The following is a 19,352-nucleotide window of genomic DNA, read 5'->3' as shown; positions in this document are numbered from 1 at the left end:
ATAATTAATGATATGTTTACTTATCATAATATCATGTTAACTATACATATAACCATATATATGTCATCATATAGTTTTTTTACAAGTTTTAACGTTCGTGAATCACCGGTCAACTTGGGTGGTCAATTGTCTATATGAAACCTATTTCAATTAATCAAGTCTTAACAAGTTTGATTGCTTAACATGTTGGAAACATTTAATCATGTAAATATCAATCTCAATTAATATATATAAACATGGAAAAGTTCGGGTCACTACAGGTGTAAAGACCCGTCCTTATCCATCCGGACGATATCTTCAACATTTGGTCCCATTGCGATGGTCGACTCCAAGTAATGTCATTAAATTGAGCAAATGCACAGCGGAAGACTTAATTCGTACCTGAGAATAACATGTTTTAAAACGTCAACATAAAGTTGGTGAGATATATAGGTTTGTTGCTAGCAGCGTTATAACTATGGACCACAAGATTTCATATGTAAACAGTTTAATAAACAATATTCTAAGTGGTTGAGCACTTGGTAACCATACTTAACAATTAATCACGTCGCATATTCCCTTTAATATGAAATCTTACTACACTGTACCAAGTGTAGTCACGAAACGAAGTACTGTGCAACCGTTGAATACTGGTCGTCCAGTCCGGTTGGGGTTGTCAGGCCCGATAGATCTATCAACAGGATTCGCGTTTACAATACCGCTGTAAATATTAGTTACCAAGCTACAGGGAAGTATGCCAATGGTACAACTCAACGTAGAATATATTTTCAGTTACTTGTGTCCATAACGTAAAACATAAAATACATGTATTCTCATCCCGAAATATTTAGAGTTTAAAAGTGGGACTATATACTCACCTAATGTATTTTGTAGTAAAAATACATATAACATCGTTTAATATGTGCAAGGTTGACCTTCGATTCACGAACCTATTTCAATTATATATTCATTAATACACATTCTTGAAATCGAACAATTATATATATATATATAAAAATATATATATATATATATATATATATATATATATATATATATATATATATATTATAGATGATATAATTTTTATTTTAGTAATTTATGTATTTTATTATTACTATATAGAAATATAACTTTTGTTACATTATACGTATCAAATATTTTATAGGTATATATATTTCATTTACTTGTTAAAGTAGTAATTATATTAATGCTTAAATAATATTAGTAGCAATTAAAATAATAATAATGACAATACTGGTGTTAATAATAATAATTATAATATAAGTGTTAGTTTTAATACAACTTATAATAATGACAGTAATTTTTAATAAAATGAAAAGTTTATTAATAATAACAATGAAAATAATAGTTTTTATAATAATACTCGTTAATGATAATATCTTTAGTAATAACATTATTAATATTAATTATACTTACTATAATCATACTACTAATACTTAGTGATAGCTTATGATATTAATAATTATAGTACTAGTTATAATAACAATAATAATAATATTAATAAGAATGTTATTTTAATAATAATAATAATAATAATAATAATAATAATAGTAATAATAATAATAATAATAATTGTAGAAGATAGAAAACTACCTCAGAAATCGAATTACAAAAATAATGCCGTCCGCCAGGCTCGAACCCTAGACCTCTCGTATAGCATCAACACGCCTAAACCATTACTCTATTTCTGTCTTTCTGAAACTGTATCCTACCAAAACTATTTAACCTGACTTAAGTTAAATCTGTTTCTCATCTTCTTCAATCGTGTCTGAAACCAACTCGTACCCAAACCTTGAAATCGGATTCTAGGACGTTTTAGGTTACAATCCCTAAATGAAAACAATTACAAATCACTCCTGGAAAGTTTTGAAATCACCAATTTGACTTGATTCACAACATAGACTTCGAATTTGATCTAAATTCAAGCTGTTCGACTTTTTAAACGAAGCTTTGATTTCGAAATTCTTATTCAATAACGCGAATTGGTATCTAAGATTTCACAGACAGTTAGAACGAGAATTTCCTAACACAACTACACTTTTAGATTTTTGAAAACGTTTCAAAATCAAATTTTCGTTGTTCTTGGTCAATAACAGAGAAGAGAAAGAAAAGAAAGAAAAAAAATATATTGATACATATTAGATAAATAGTGATTACTTGCAGATATACACGATATAGATAATAGAGCAATCGATTGTTTTGTAATTCTGAAATAGATGACTGATGAGTGTGTGTCGACATATTGAATAATGTATAACAGAAGGAAAGGAAAATAAACAGACAGAGCCGAAAGTTACAGATAATTGATAATTGATGATGAAGAGGAAACCGATATATACAAGATGATGAATCTGTCACTTAGTATCACGGATGAAATAGCAGAGAAGAAAAAAAAAAAATCAGATAGGGACTGGTACCCATGTTCTTGCGTAACATCTGCTTTTATATTTATATTTTATAGTTTATAAAAAAAAAATCTGTATCTGCATATTTTCTGTATCTATATTTATATAAAAGTATTTATATTTATTTATACATTGCAATTTATATTATTTCTTAATAATTATAACAATAATAGTTAATAATAGTGTTAATAATGATTTTAATATTAATAATAATAATAATAGTAATAAGTTGTATTAGTATAACAATATTTGTAATAATTTTTATAATGGTGATAATACTAATAATATTAATAATGATATTAGTAATTATATTAATGATAATAATAATCAACAATAAAAATTATTACCAATAATGATAACTTTTGAGAATCATAATTTAAATCGTAATGGTAATGATAATAATAATATTAATGTTAATATCTAACAGTGATAATTTTAATGTAACAAAATAATATTACCACACACCATCTATATGAAATGAGATAAATTTCTTATATTTGTATATATATATATATATATATATATATATATATATATATATATATATATATATATATATATATATATATATATATATATTTATATACATATTTACTTCTAATAATTTAATCTTAATATTAAATCCAGATATTTTTCAATTTATATATAAATATTTATATACTTAATATATACATAGCTAACTATTTTCAAGTCATATAATAACCTCATAACTTAAATTCATATAAACTAAACCGTTAATGTTTTGTTAATATTTCCCAGTCTATCAATCACCCATATGTATATATTCATACATAACTATTTACACATAGTGGTTCGTGAATCGTCAGGTATGGTCAAAAGGTATTTAATTACCTAAATACAAACTTCAAACTTTCTAGACTCAATATTACAGATTTTGCTTATCGTGTCGGAAACATATAGAGTTTAGGGTTTAAATTTGGTCGGAAATTTCCGGGTCGTTACAGTACCCACCCGTTAAAGAAATTTCGTCCTCGAAATTTGGTAGAGGTTGTCAATAGGAATGTTTTCATGACAATTATGAGGTGATAATGAAGTTTTATCATTATTGATAGATATAGATAAAACATTTTGATCATGTGAAACGTACGAGCGAAGCTATCGCAAAAGAGAGTGAAATGAGTAATATGGTATCGTTCTTAACCGATGACGTGATTAGGATTGATTTCCAGAATTTAAGGGATTTAAAGAAAATCTTATGTAATAAGATTTGGTTTTTCGACGATTTAGGAAAACAGGATCTCCTTTGATTTAATGCGGTAATCTGTTTCGATTTCTTTGTCGGATATTTCACTATAAATCCACCTCCTTTGTTTTCCTTATTCTCCACACCTTTTATTCTTTCTTCCTCTACTCATTCTTAATATGTTCCATCCAATCCTGATTCTTATTATACTTCTAACCTTCATATCTTTCATTCTTCTTTTTCATTTGCCGCCAGAAGAATCTATTTACTTTTATGATTTTCTTGGAATTATAATGTTTCTTATTCTCCCGTGTCTTTACGTTGTAATACGTATTGATATACACGGTTTGTAGTTTCTGGGTGATTATTGGGTTTTATATCTTCCCTTATACTTCGATGTCCTTGCTTTTGTTTTCTATAATCATTATCATCCACAGTTAATACTCTCTTCCATTTACTGCGATTTATACTCCAATTTCTATTTCGGAGCTTCATTCTTTTTCTTTTCCTCCTTTTCAACTAAGCATCTTTTGTAATGGTCCGGAATTCGTAGGTATGAAATTCGAAATGAATATAGTTAATGTCCTAAGAGAGAATTGGTAATGGCACAATTTTTGATTTGTCAAATTACCAGAATATCCTGGAAAAGACCGAATCATCAAGAGAATATTTTCTTGATATGTTTAGAGATTGGATAGATTGTAAGAGCCGTGTAACATGGCACATGATGATGGTACTGTGAATCATCACATTCCATTAGAAACGCAACGTGACTTACTGTAATATAATGAAGTTGATCAAGTTTCATTATATTATACTAATTCACGCATCAGTTCCCAACACTGCTTCAAAACATTCATATTTTAAACTTTAAGATTTCAGAATTTAGAAACTACCACAGTTTCTTTTATGTTGTAACGCAGATATTACGGGGAGATAGATGATTGCAGATAGGAATAGCTGTGAAAATATCTTTAGAATTATGGAGAATATGTATAGCGGAAAATATGAAGATATCTTATAATATCTAAGATAAGATGATGATGAATAATATCATCTGAAAAAGTTTAGAATAAGGAGTAGGGTTCATACTAACGGTTTCAGGAGGCACTGAATCGTTTGGATTCTTTGAAGACAGGTTCAGTCCTTGTATTTGTTCTTTGTTTCCTTCACGGTTAGCTCAAACCGTTTTTTTTTTTTTTCGTACCAAATTTTCTATCGAGCGTTCCTAACACTCCCTTCTTTATCATCAAACTTTTGGCTATTTAGGCTATCTATGAATTTACTGTTTCCTCTGCATTTAATGCAGCCATAACTGAATCGTCGGTTATCAATCCGAGGTGTTTTCGAGCGAATTGTGTTTTTAGATGATTAAACGCTTATGATAGTATGGTGGAATATAAAAGGGTTTTCCGGTAGCGACTGCGCAAAAATAACGTATATATCGAGACTAACCTTTCTGAGAAGTCGAAGTTAACTTGTTGAAGCTGTGATAAAATTGGCTAATTTTGGAAAGGGATTACAAAGTTATTTTGGGTAATAATAACACCAAAGGAATTATCACTGCTACGTGTTAACTGTTGACTCGGTTTTCGAGAGTTTTCAGGTGTATAACTATATGCATAAATCTTCCTTCCGTAAACGAGGTGCGGTTGGTTCAACTTTTCGATCGAAGTGTTTTCAAGAATCATGAAAAGATTTGAATGTAATTGTAACTGTCGAGATACAAATGAGGTTTAAGATGGAATCAAGTGGCAAGCTTGAAGAATTATTTAGTTTCATATGTTATAATCAATATTTTAATTTAATTCATTTTAATTGTCCAAAGTTAGCAGTCTAATAGTCTGATGGTTCAATGATTCATATATAATTTAATATATAATATTCGAATTACATAATACGTATCGTGACCCGTGTACCGGTCTCGGTGTCGATCACAACTCAAAGTATATATATATTTTGGAATCAACTCCGACCCTGTATAGCCAACTCCAACATTCACATATAGAGTGTCTATGGTTGTTCCGGAATATATATATAGATGGGTCGATATGATAGGTCGAAACCTTGTATACGTGTCCCGTTATTTAAAGTGCGTAAAATAAATAACAGAACTTAAATGACAATAAACTAAATTGCGATAAAATGTAATACGGAATTAACAGTTAGCTGGGAACAGTTAACTAGGAACAGTTAGCGTGGATTCCTAACAGAATTTCTCATAATTAATTTGTTTGTTTCTAGCACTTTTTATTTTGTCCAATGTTTTCTTCATTATGCCACTTGTTGGATTCTGATAGATAAAAATCCAAATATGAAATTTGAATAAAAATGGTTATTCGGTGGTGAACAGATACGAATATCAGTAGTTGTAAGCAAGATAGCAAATGATCGTTGAATCAGATTCGAAAAATGTACAATGTAACTTATTAATGTAAATTCTAAATATTCCTCGGGTACTACCCACCCGTTAAAATATTTTCATCATTAACAGTTTGTACGAAATAATTTTTAATTACAATCTTTATGAAAATATACTTGCATATATATTTTCTTCGGATGTAATCATAGATTTAATGAGTCAATAAGATATTATACTCATTTGATTTATTGTTGGCACTTGATTATATGACCTCTAGAACATTAGAGACTACATAATTGCCATGTCGAACGAAAATAAATGAGATAGAACGATAAGTAAAGCGAAGATAATTGATATAGAATGATATGTAAAACGAAGATCATACTCGAAGTACAGATAGTGATATTGAGGTGTGTGATGTTGATATCCGAGGTACAAATTGTGATGTTGAGGTTTACGACGCGGTTGTGGTTGAGGGTGATATGGGTACTGTCGGTGTTGATGATGGTGGTACGGATTATGCTGCTGGTGCTGCTGCTGGTGTTTGTAACCTTCGCACCGTATTCTCCAAAGCCGTCACGCGAGCGCGAAGTTCGTTAACTTCTGCTAGTACACCGGGATGATTGGTGGTTGGAGTGAGCGAATGAACAAGATCTGAAATATGGGATAGTATATAATCGTGACGAGATACTCTAGAAATGAGAGAGAAAATGGTTTCTCGAACAGGTTCGCCGGTAAGTGCTTCAGGTTCATCGCCAAGAGGGCAATTTGGTGGATGGAAGAGATCACCCTCTTCATGTCTCCAGTGACTTAGTATATTACGAACCCACCCCCAATTCATCCAGAATAGATGATGGGAGATTGGTTGATCCATTCCGGTGATGCTGCCTTCGGAGCTTGAATGAAAATCCATATCGGCGTAGCTGTCATAATCTGAGGAATTTGAACTAGATGCGGAATCCATCTTGTATAATCAAAAAAAAATGAATTTTTGGTATGAAATAGATTATAGAAGTTAGATTTGGTACTCTTCTATACATACTTTACATATGTATATATAATACCAAAATCCCGTAAATTACGGAGAATCTTTGAAAAGATGTCAACTAAAGTCCAAAGTAACAGATATGCTAAGATATGAATTTTGTCTATACACTATCGATACACTAAATGCAGTAAGACGTGTCTAGACTTATGAATGATAAGCAGAAAATTTCCTAAGGATGATAAGCAGATGGTTTCCAACTAGATATGATAAGCAAAACTTTTGACATATAGACACGGTCAAAGTCCAGACTCATTAATGTATTCTAACAACTACTAGTCAGACACACTAATGCAAGACCTGGTTCACTAAGACCAACGCTCTGATACCACCTGTAAAGACCCGTCCTTATCCATCCGGACGATATCTTCAACATTTGGTCCCATTGCGATGGTCGACTCCAAGTAATGTCATTAAATTGAGCAAATGCACAGCGGAAGACTTAATTCGTACCTGAGAATAACATGTTTTAAAACGTCAACATAAAGTTGGTGAGATATATAGGTTTGTTGCTAGCAGCGTTATAACTATGGACCACAAGATTTCATATGTAAACAGTTTAATAAACAATATTCTAAGTGGTTGAGCACTTGGTAACCATACTTAACAATTAATCACGTCGCATATTCCCTTTAATATGAAATCTTACTACACTGTACCAAGTGTAGTCACGAAACGAAGTACTGTGCAACCGTTGAATACTGGTCGTCCAGTCCGGTTGGGGTTGTCAGGCCCGATAGATCTATCAACAGGATTCGCGTTTACAATACCGCTGTAAATATTAGTTACCAAGCTACAGGGAAGTATGCCAATGGTACAACTCAACGTAGAATATATTTTCAGTTACTTGTGTCCATAACGTAAAACATAAAATACATGTATTCTCATCCCGAAATATTTAGAGTTTAAAAGTGGGACTATATACTCACCTAATGTATTTTGTAGTAAAAATACATATAACATCGTTTAATATGTGCAAGGTTGACCTTCGATTCACGAACCTATTTCAATTATATATTCATTAATACACATTCTTGAAATCGAACAATTATATATATATATATAAAAATATATATATATATATATATATATATATATATATATATATATATATATATTATAGATGATATAATTTTTATTTTAGTAATTTATGTATTTTATTATTACTATATAGAAATATAACTTTTGTTACATTATACGTATCAAATATTTTATAGGTATATATATTTCATTTACTTGTTAAAGTAGTAATTATATTAATGCTTAAATAATATTAGTAGCAATTAAAATAATAATAATGACAATACTGGTGTTAATAATAATAATTATAATATAAGTGTTAGTTTTAATACAACTTATAATAATGACAGTAATTTTTAATAAAATGAAAAGTTTATTAATAATAACAATGAAAATAATAGTTTTTATAATAATACTCGTTAATGATAATATCTTTAGTAATAACATTATTAATATTAATTATACTTACTATAATCATACTACTAATACTTAGTGATAGCTTATGATATTAATAATTATAGTACTAGTTATAATAACAATAATAATAATATTAATAAGAATGTTATTTTAATAATAATAATAATAATAATAATAATAATAGTAATAATAATAATAATAATAATTGTAGAAGATAGAAAACTACCTCAGAAATCGAATTACAAAAATAATGCCGTCCGCCAGGCTCGAACCCTAGACCTCTCGTATAGCATCAACACGCCTAAACCATTACTCTATTTCTGTCTTTCTGAAACTGTATCCTACCAAAACTATTTAACCTGACTTAAGTTAAATCTGTTTCTCATCTTCTTCAATCGTGTCTGAAACCAACTCGTACCCAAACCTTGAAATCGGATTCTAGGACGTTTTAGGTTACAATCCCTAAATGAAAACAATTACAAATCACTCCTGGAAAGTTTTGAAATCACCAATTTGACTTGATTCACAACATAGACTTCGAATTTGATCTAAATTCAAGCTGTTCGACTTTTTAAACGAAGCTTTGATTTCGAAATTCTTATTCAATAACGCGAATTGGTATCTAAGATTTCACAGACAGTTAGAACGAGAATTTCCTAACACAACTACACTTTTAGATTTTTGAAAACGTTTCAAAATCAAATTTTCGTTGTTCTTGGTCAATAACAGAGAAGAGAAAGAAAAGAAAGAAAAAAAATATATTGATACATATTAGATAAATAGTGATTACTTGCAGATATACACGATATAGATAATAGAGCAATCGATTGTTTTGTAATTCTGAAATAGATGACTGATGAGTGTGTGTCGACATATTGAATAATGTATAACAGAAGGAAAGGAAAATAAACAGACAGAGCCGAAAGTTACAGATAATTGATAATTGATGATGAAGAGGAAACCGATATATACAAGATGATGAATCTGTCACTTAGTATCACGGATGAAATAGCAGAGAAGAAAAAAAAAAAATCAGATAGGGACTGGTACCCATGTTCTTGCGTAACATCTGCTTTTATATTTATATTTTATAGTTTATAAAAAAAAATCTGTATCTGCATATTTTCTGTATCTATATTTATATAAAAGTATTTATATTTATTTATACATTGCAATTTATATTATTTCTTAATAATTATAACAATAATAGTTAATAATAGTGTTAATAATGATTTTAATATTAATAATAATAATAATAGTAATAAGTTGTATTAGTATAACAATATTTGTAATAATTTTTATAATGGTGATAATACTAATAATATTAATAATGATATTAGTAATTATATTAATGATAATAATAATCAACAATAAAAATTATTACCAATAATGATAACTTTTGAGAATCATAATTTAAATCGTAATGGTAATGATAATAATAATATTAATGTTAATATCTAACAGTGATAATTTTAATGTAACAAAATAATATTACCACACACCATCTATATGAAATGAGATAAATTTCTTATATTTGTATATATATATATATATATATATATATATATATATATATATATATATATATATATATATATTTATATACATATTTACTTCTAATAATTTAATCTTAATATTAAATCCAGATATTTTTCAATTTATATATAAATATTTATATACTTAATATATACATAGCTAACTATTTTCAAGTCATATAATAACCTCATAACTTAAATTCATATAAACTAAACCGTTAATGTTTTGTTAATATTTCCCAGTCTATCAATCACCCATATGTATATATTCATACATAACTATTTACACATAGTGGTTCGTGAATCGTCAGGTATGGTCAAAAGGTATTTAATTACCTAAATACAAACTTCAAACTTTCTAGACTCAATATTACAGATTTTGCTTATCGTGTCGGAAACATATAGAGTTTAGGGTTTAAATTTGGTCGGAAATTTCCGGGTCGTTACAACAGGTACTACCCTAGATATAATTATAACACGCTAATAAGAAGAAAAGGCTTTTATAATAATAACTGGTTCATATTATTAATAAGCTACGATGTACTGTAAATACATACTACATCTATAATATTCCATGTGAATAATTATTTTTTTCATTCTTATTGAAGATTATGGCGCGATTGAACCGAATGACGGAACAAGAAATCGAGGAACTCATCAATCAGCGAGTGGACGACAGAATGTTATGGGTCGAGGCTGCGAGAGGTGCTGCAGTTAACCCAAATCCTCGTGTGGGATGTACTTACAAAACTTTTCAAGGTTGCAAGCCCTCATCATTCAGTGGAACAGAAGGACCGGTCGGGTTAACCCGGTGGATCGAAAAGATTGAGTCTGTGTTTAAAATCAGTGGTTGTATTGAGAAGGACATGACCAAGTATGCATCGTGCACCTTACAAGATAGTGCACTCACGTGGTGGAAAAACTATGTGAAGGCCGTAGGAGGAGATGTAGCTTATGATACTCCCTGAGAAGAATTCAAAACAATGCTAATCAACGAGTATTGTCCAAGGAACGAGGTTAGGAAGTTGGAAGCTGAATTACGAAGCCTGAAAGTTGTTGGTACTGAACTCACCAACTACAATCAGCGATTCATGGAATTAGCTTTGCTATGTCCCGAATTGGTACCAACCGAAGAACAAAAGATTGAACTGTACAAAGACGGTTTGCCTAAAAAGGTCAAGGCAAATGTTACAGCATCTAAACCCAAGACTATTCATGAAGCTATCACCATGGCGAACGAGTTGATGGACCAGATTATTCTGGATAAGAACACCGATGTCAAGACATCGGGAAACAAAAGAAAGTGGGAAGGTAATCATCAACAATCCAACAAGAAACAAGAAACCACGCAAGGTGCGGGTAGCGGTTCGAACTCAGGTTACAAGGGACGAAATCCTTTATGTAACAGATGCCACAAACATCACTCTGGTTATTGTAATGTGGTGTGCAACAATTGTAATCGAAAAGGTCATCTTGCTGAAGATTGTAGGGTTCCCGCTACAAATACAAACGGCACCAAAACTCCTGCCACCAATGCAAATAGAACTGCCTTGGCCACTGTTACTTGTTATGGGTGTGGGAAACAGGGTCATTATAAGAGTCAGTGCCCGAATCCAGAGAATAATAATGGATCTGCACGTGGAAGAGCATTTGTTATTAATGCTAGAGAGGCGTATGAAGACCCGGAGCTTGTTACGGGTACGTTTACCATTAATAACTTATCCGCATCTATTATATTTGATACTGGTGCCGATAGAAGTTATGTGTGTAGAGACTTTCACGCTAAATTGAATTGTTCATCATTACCTCTAGATGCTAAGTACATGATTGAGTTAGCTAATGGTAAACTAATTAAAGCCGATAAAATTTTCCGTGATTGTAAAATAAATTTAGCCGGAGAAATATTTAAGATTGATTTGATACCCGTAGAATTAGAAAGTTTTGATGTAATAGTCGGCATGGACTGGATGTCCAAAATAGGAGCTGAAGTTGTGTGCGCCAAGAAGGCAATTCGCATTCCTCGTAAGGATAAAACGCCAGTAATGATTTATGGAGAGAAAGGTAACTCAAAGCTAAAACTCATTAGTTGTTTGAAAGCTCAAAAGTGCTTGAAGAAAGGGTGCTATGCTATCTTAGCACATGTTAATAAAGTTGAAATGAAGGAAAAAGTGAAGAGCATCAATGACGTGCCTGTGGCAAGAGATTTTCCTGAAGTATTTCCGGAAGAGTTGCCGGGATTACCTCTATTTAGATCTGTAGAATTTCAAATAGATCTTGTACCAGGAGCTGCATGTAGTGACCCGAACTTTTCCATATTTATATATATATTAAATGAAATTGTTATTTACATGATTAAGTGTTTCCAACATGTTAAGCAATCAAACTTGTTAAGACTTGATTAATTGAAATAGGTTTCATATAGACAATTGACCACCCAAGTTGACCGGTGATTCACGAACGTTAAAACTTGTAAAAACTATACGATGACATATATATGGTTATATATATAGTTAACATGATTTTATTATAAGTGTGTATCTCATTAGGTATTTTATCAATGAGTTATATACATAAGAATGAGACTATTAATTTAAGAAACTCGAAAACGATATATATAACGATTATCGTTATAACAACATCTTACTAGGTACATATGAATCATATTAAGATATTGATACACTTGGTTAATTATGTTAAATGATAAGTAAATATATTATTAAGTGTATTAACAATGAAATACATATGTAAAAATAAGACTACTAACTTAATGATTTCGAAACGAGACATATATGTAACGATTATCGTTGTAACGACATTTAACTGTATATACATCATACTAAGTTATATTATATATCATAATATTATGATAATATAACAATTTAACATCTCATTTGTTATAATAAACATTGGGTTAACAACATTCAACAAGATCGTTAACCTAAAGGTTTCAAAACAACATTTACATGTAACGACTAATGATGACTTAACGACTCAGTTAAAATGTATATACATGTAGTGTTTTAATATGTATTCATACACTTTTGAAAGACTTCAAGACACTTATCAAAATACTTCTACTTAACAAAAATACTTACAATTACATCCTCGTTCAGTTTCATCAACAATTCTACTCGTATGCACCCGTATTCGTACTCGTACAATACACAGCTTTTAGATGTATGTACTATTGATATATACACTCCAATGATCAGCTCTTAGCAGCCCATGTGAGTCACCTAACACATATGGGAACCATCATTTGGCAACTAGCATGAAATATCTCATAAAATTACAAAAATATGAGTAATCATTCATGACTTATTTACATGAAAACAAAATTACATATCCTTTATATCTAATCCATACACCAACGATCAAAAACACCTACAAACACTTTCATTCTTCAATTTTCTTCATCTAATTGATCTCTCTCAAGTTCTATCTTCAAGTTCTAAGTGTTCTTCATAAATTCCAAAAGTTCTAGTTTCATAAAATCAAGAATACTTCCAAGATTGCAAGTTTACTTCCAAGTTTTCTAAATCCATTCCAATTAATCATCCAAGATCAAGAAACCTTTGTTACTTACAGTAGGTTATCTTTCTAATACAAGGTAATAATTATATTCAAACTTTAATTCAATTTCTATAACTATAACAATCTTATTTCGAGTGGAAATCTTACTTGAAATTGTTTTCGTGTCATGATTCTGCTTCAAGAACTTTCAAGCCATCCAAGGATCCTTTGAAGCTAGATCTATTTTTCTCATTTCCAGTAGGTTTATCCAAGGAACTTGAGGTAGTAATGATGTTCATAACATCATTCGATTCATACATATAAAGCTATCTTATTCGAAGGTTTAAACTTGTAATCACTAGAACATAGTTTAGTTAATTCTAAACTTGTTCGCAAACAAAAGTTAATCCTTCTAACTTGACTTTTAAAATCAACTAAACACATGTTCTATATCTATATGATATGCTAACTTAATGATTTAAAACCTGGAAACACGAAATACACCGTAAAACCTGATTTACGCCGTCGTAGTAACACCGCGGGCTGTTTTGGGTTAGTTAATTAAAAACTATGATAAACTTTGATTTAAAAGTTGTTATTCTGAGAAAATGATTTTTATTATGAACATAAAACTATATCCAAAAATTATGGTTAAACTCAAAGTGGAAGTATGTTTTCTAAAATGGTCATCTAGACGTCGTTCTTTCGACTGAAATGACTACCTTTACAAAAACGACTTGTAACTTATTTTTACAACTATAAACCTATACTTTTTATGTTTAGATTCATAAAATAGAGTTCAATATGAAACCATAGCAATTTGATTCACTCAAAACGGATTTAAAATGAAGAAGTTATGGGTAAAACAAGATTGGATAATTTTTCTCATTTTAGCTACGTGAAAATTGGTAACAAATCTATTCCAACCATAACTTAATCAACTTTTATTATATATTATGTAATCTTGAGATACCATAGACATGTATACAATGTTTCGACCTATCATGTCGACACATCTATATATATTTCGGAACAACCATAGACACTCTATATGTGAATGTTGGAGTTAGCTATACAGGGTTGAGGTTGATTCCAAAATATATATAGTTTGAGTTGTGATCAATACTGAGATACGTATACACTGGGTCGTGGATTGATTCAAGATAATATTTATCGATTTATTTCTGTACATCTAACTGTGGACAACTAGTTGTAGGTTACTAACGAGGACAGCTGACTTAATAAACTTAAAACATCAAAATATATTAAAAGTGTTGTAAATATATTTTGAACATACTTTGATATATATGTATATATTGTTATAGGTTTGTGAAACAACCAGTGGCCAAGTCTTACTTCCCGACGAAGTAAAAATCTGTGAAAGTGAGTTATACTCCCACTTTTAAAATCTAATATTATTGGGATGAGAATACATGCAGGTTTTATAAATGATTTACAAAATAGACACAAGTACGTGAAACTACATTCTATGGTTGAATTATCGAAATCGAATATGCCCCCTTTTTATTAAGTCTGGTAATCTAAGAATTAGGGAATAGACACCCTAATTGACGCGAATCCTAAAGATAGATCTATTGGGCCTAATAAACCCCATCCAAAGTACAGGATGCTTTAGTACTTCGAAATTTATATCATATCCGAAGGGTGTCCCGGAATGATGGGGATATTCTTATATATGCATCTTGTTAATGTCGGTTACCAGGTGTTCACCATATGAATGATTTTTATCTCTATGTATGGGATGTGTATTGAAATATGAAATCCTGTGGTCTATTGTTACGATTTGATATATATAGGTTAAACCTATAACTCACCAACATTTTTGTTGACGTTTAAAGCATGTTTATTCTCTGGTGAATACTAAGAGCTTCCGCTGTTGCATACTAAAATAAGGACAAGATTTGGAGTCCATGTTTGTATGATATTGTGTAAAAACTGCATTCAAGAAACTGATTTCGATGTAACATATTTGTATTGTAAACCATTATGTAATGGTCGTGTGTAAACATGATATTTTAGATTATCATTTAATCTACATAAAGCTTTTTAAACATTTATTTATGAAATAAAGGTTATGGTTTGTTTTAAAAATGAATGCAGTCTTTGAAAAACGTCTCATATAGAGGTCAAAACCTCTCAACGAAATCAATTAATATGGAACATTTTTAGTCAATAAGAACGGGACATTTCACTGCACCGGTTGCCCGTGCTCCATATAGACTTGCACCGTCCGAGTTAAAAGAACTTCAGAGTCAGTTAAAAGAATTACTGGACCGTGGATTCATACGACCAAGTACTTCACCGTGGGGAGCTCCAATTTTATTTGTTAAAAAGAAAGATGGATCTTTTAGGATGTGTATAGATTATCGAGAATTAAATAAGTTAAATATCAAGAATCGGTATCCACTACCGAGAATTGATGACTTATTTGATCAGCTGCAAGGATCATGTGTGTACTCGAAAATTGACCTAAGATCGGGCTATCATCAACTACGTGTCAAAGAAGAAGACATTCCAAAAACTGCTTTTCGGACACGCTACGGTCATTACGAATTTTTGGTTATGCCGTTTGGGTTGACTAATGCGCCAGCTGTATTCATGGACCTCATGAATCGAGTTTGTAGTCCGTATTTAGATAAGTTTGTTATCGTTTTCATTGACGATATTCTTATCTATTCCAAGAGTGAGCAAGAGCATGAGCACCATTTAAGGTTGGTATTAGAATTGTTAAGAAAAGAACAGTTATACGCCAAATTTTCTAAGTGTGCATTTTGGTTGAAAGAAGTGCAATTTCTTGGCCATGTTGTTAGTAGCAAAGGAATTCAGGTTGACCCAGCTAAAATTGAGGCCATTGAAAAATGGGAGACTCCTAAGACACCAACGCAGATACGCCAATTTTTGGGTTTAGCTGGTTATTATAGAAGGTTTATTCAAGATTTTTCCCGAATAGCTAAACCATTAACAGCGTTAACATAAAAAGGGAAGAAGTACGAATGGACTTCTGAGCAGGAGAGTGCATTTCAATTACTGAAGAAGAAGTTGACTACAGCACCTATTTTATCGTTACCTGAAGGGAACGATGATTTTGAGATATATTGTGACGCTTCACGACAAGGTTTTGGTTGCGTCCTTATGCAACGGAAGAAAGTTATAGCATACGCTTCACGACAATTGAAGATTCATGAGCGGAATTATACGACGCATGATTTAGAATTGGGAGCAGTAGTGTTTGCATTGAAGATATGGAGACACTACTTATATGGGGTTAAATGCACTGTGTTTACCGATCATAAAAGCCTTCAACATATCTTCGATCAGAAACAGCTGAACATGAGGCAACGTAGGTGGGTCGAGCTGATAAACGACTATGATTGTGAGATTCGCTATCATCCCGGGAAAGCGAATGTAGTGACCGATGCTCTAAGCAGAAAGGAACGGGAACCAATTCGAGTACGAGCGATGAACATAAAAATTCGCATGAATCTCAACTCACAAATCAAAGAGGCTCAACGAGAAGCTCTTACTAAAGAAAACATAGGAAATGAAATAATGAAGAAGTATGGGAAACAACTCGTTATACGGGAAGACGGAATTCAATATTTTTCAAACCGTATTTGGGTACCAAAGTTGGGTGGATTAAGGAAGTTGATATTGAATGAGGCACATAAGACAAGATACTCGATACATCCTGGAGTTGGAAAGATGCATCAAGATCTTAAGACGCATTATTGGTGGCCTAATTTAAAGACAGATGTTGCAACATATGTTGGGGAATGTTTAACTTGTTCCAAAGTCAAAGCAGAACACCAGAAGCCGTCAGGGTTACTTCAAAAACCAGAAATCCCAGAATGGAAATGGGATGGTATTACCATGGATTTCATCACAAAGTTACCTAAGACTGCCTGGGGTTATGACACCATTTGGGTAATAGTTGATCGTCTCACCAAATCTGCACATTTCTTGCCTATAAAGGAAACGAATAGAATGGAGAAACTATTACGATTATACATAAAGGAAATTGTTTCAAGGCATGGAATACCTATTTCCATTATATCCGATCGTGATAGTAGATTTACATCAAAGTTTTGGAAATCACTACAGGAGGCCCTAGGAACTCGTTTGGATATGAGAACCGCATATCATCTGCAAACTGACGGGCAGAGTGAAAGAACAATTCAAACTCTTGAAGACATGCTCAGGGCATGTGTGATCGATTTTGGAAACGGATGGGATAAATATCTACCATTAGCAGAATTCTCGTATAAGAACAGTTATCATGCGAGCATTAAAGCTGCACCATTCGAAGCACTGTATGGAAGGAAGTGTAGATCCCCTATCTGTTGGAATGAAGTAGGAGATTGACAATTAACTGGTCCCGAGATCATACACGAAACGACTGAAAAGATAGTACAAATCAAGGAGAGATTGAAAACAGCCCGTAGTCACCAAAAGAGCTACGCCGATGTCCGAAGGAAACCATTAGAGTTTCAGATCGGTGACATGGTTATGTTAAAGGTGTCACCTTGGAAAGGTGTAATACGTTTCGGTAAAAGGGGTAAACTGAACCCAAGGTATGTAGGCCCGTTTAAGATCATCGAACGCATTGGACCAGTAGCTTATCGACTCGAGTTACCGCAACAACTCGCCGGAGTACATAATACATTTCACGTATCAAACCTTAAGAAATGTCTTGCAAAGGAAGATCTCACCATTCCTCTTGAAGAAATCCAAGTCGACGAGAAACTACAATTCATAGAAGAACCAGCCGAAATCATGGACCGTGAAGTTAAATAACTCAAGCAGAGCAACATACCGATCGTTAAGGTTCTTTGGAATGCTCGAAGGGGTCCCGAGTTTACTTGAAAACGAGAGGATCAGATGAAATGAAAGTACCCACATTTGTTTCCCGAGAACGCAAAATAGGTACAATTTTAAAATTTCGGGACGAAATTTATTTAACGGGTAGGTACTGTAACGACCCGGATTTTTCCGATCATTTTATACCTATGAGATTAATATTTACATAAATTAAACCTTACCAACATGATAAGTAATCTAAATTTTTGAGATTTATGTTTTTAAAAAGAGTTTTACACAACGTTTGACCGTCCAATTTGACCGATGATATCACGAACTATATAACAAACGATAATTATACGTTTGTGTATATATATGTATTTATATATATTTAAAATGATCTAAGAATGGTTTAACATCTTATTGTGTACTAATAACAATAAGTTATAAGTATACTTTGAGACTACTAACTTAAGTTTTCAAAATGATAACTATACGTAACGTTATTTGACATATATACCTTTAACCTATAATACTTATACAAGTATCATATAAATATGTATTTAATCACTTTTAAAGGGCTTATATACATAAAACAATATAAATATTTACAAAAGATAGCTATATTTGAATTCTCGTTCCGTTTCCTCAAAATTTCTACATGTATACCTAGAGTATATGTACTCGTATCATACCCAGCTCCTATGCGTATTTACTATTAGTATATACACATCACAACCACTTTATTAGCAGCCATGAGTCAGCCAATTTTGGATCTTAGCATGCATGATTAATCAATTTGGCATATTACAAGACTTTTGCACAATATTACAAATTTATACATCTTTTCACCACCATTTATACTCCATTCCAATTTCATTTTTACTACACATTTTCTCTAACCAAAAACACACTCTTAGGAACCTTAAGTGTTCTTCACAATCTCAGCAAATAACCATGAAGATCTAGCTTCAAAAACAAGCCTTAATCATCATAATAAATTCCTTACAAGAAAACTTCAATAATCCTT

This window comes from Rutidosis leptorrhynchoides, chromosome 2, assembly GCF_046630445.1.
Source record: "Rutidosis leptorrhynchoides isolate AG116_Rl617_1_P2 chromosome 2, CSIRO_AGI_Rlap_v1, whole genome shotgun sequence".
NCBI lineage: Eukaryota > Viridiplantae > Streptophyta > Magnoliopsida > Asterales > Asteraceae > Rutidosis > Rutidosis leptorrhynchoides.
Note: the sequence above shows the minus strand (reverse complement) of the source record.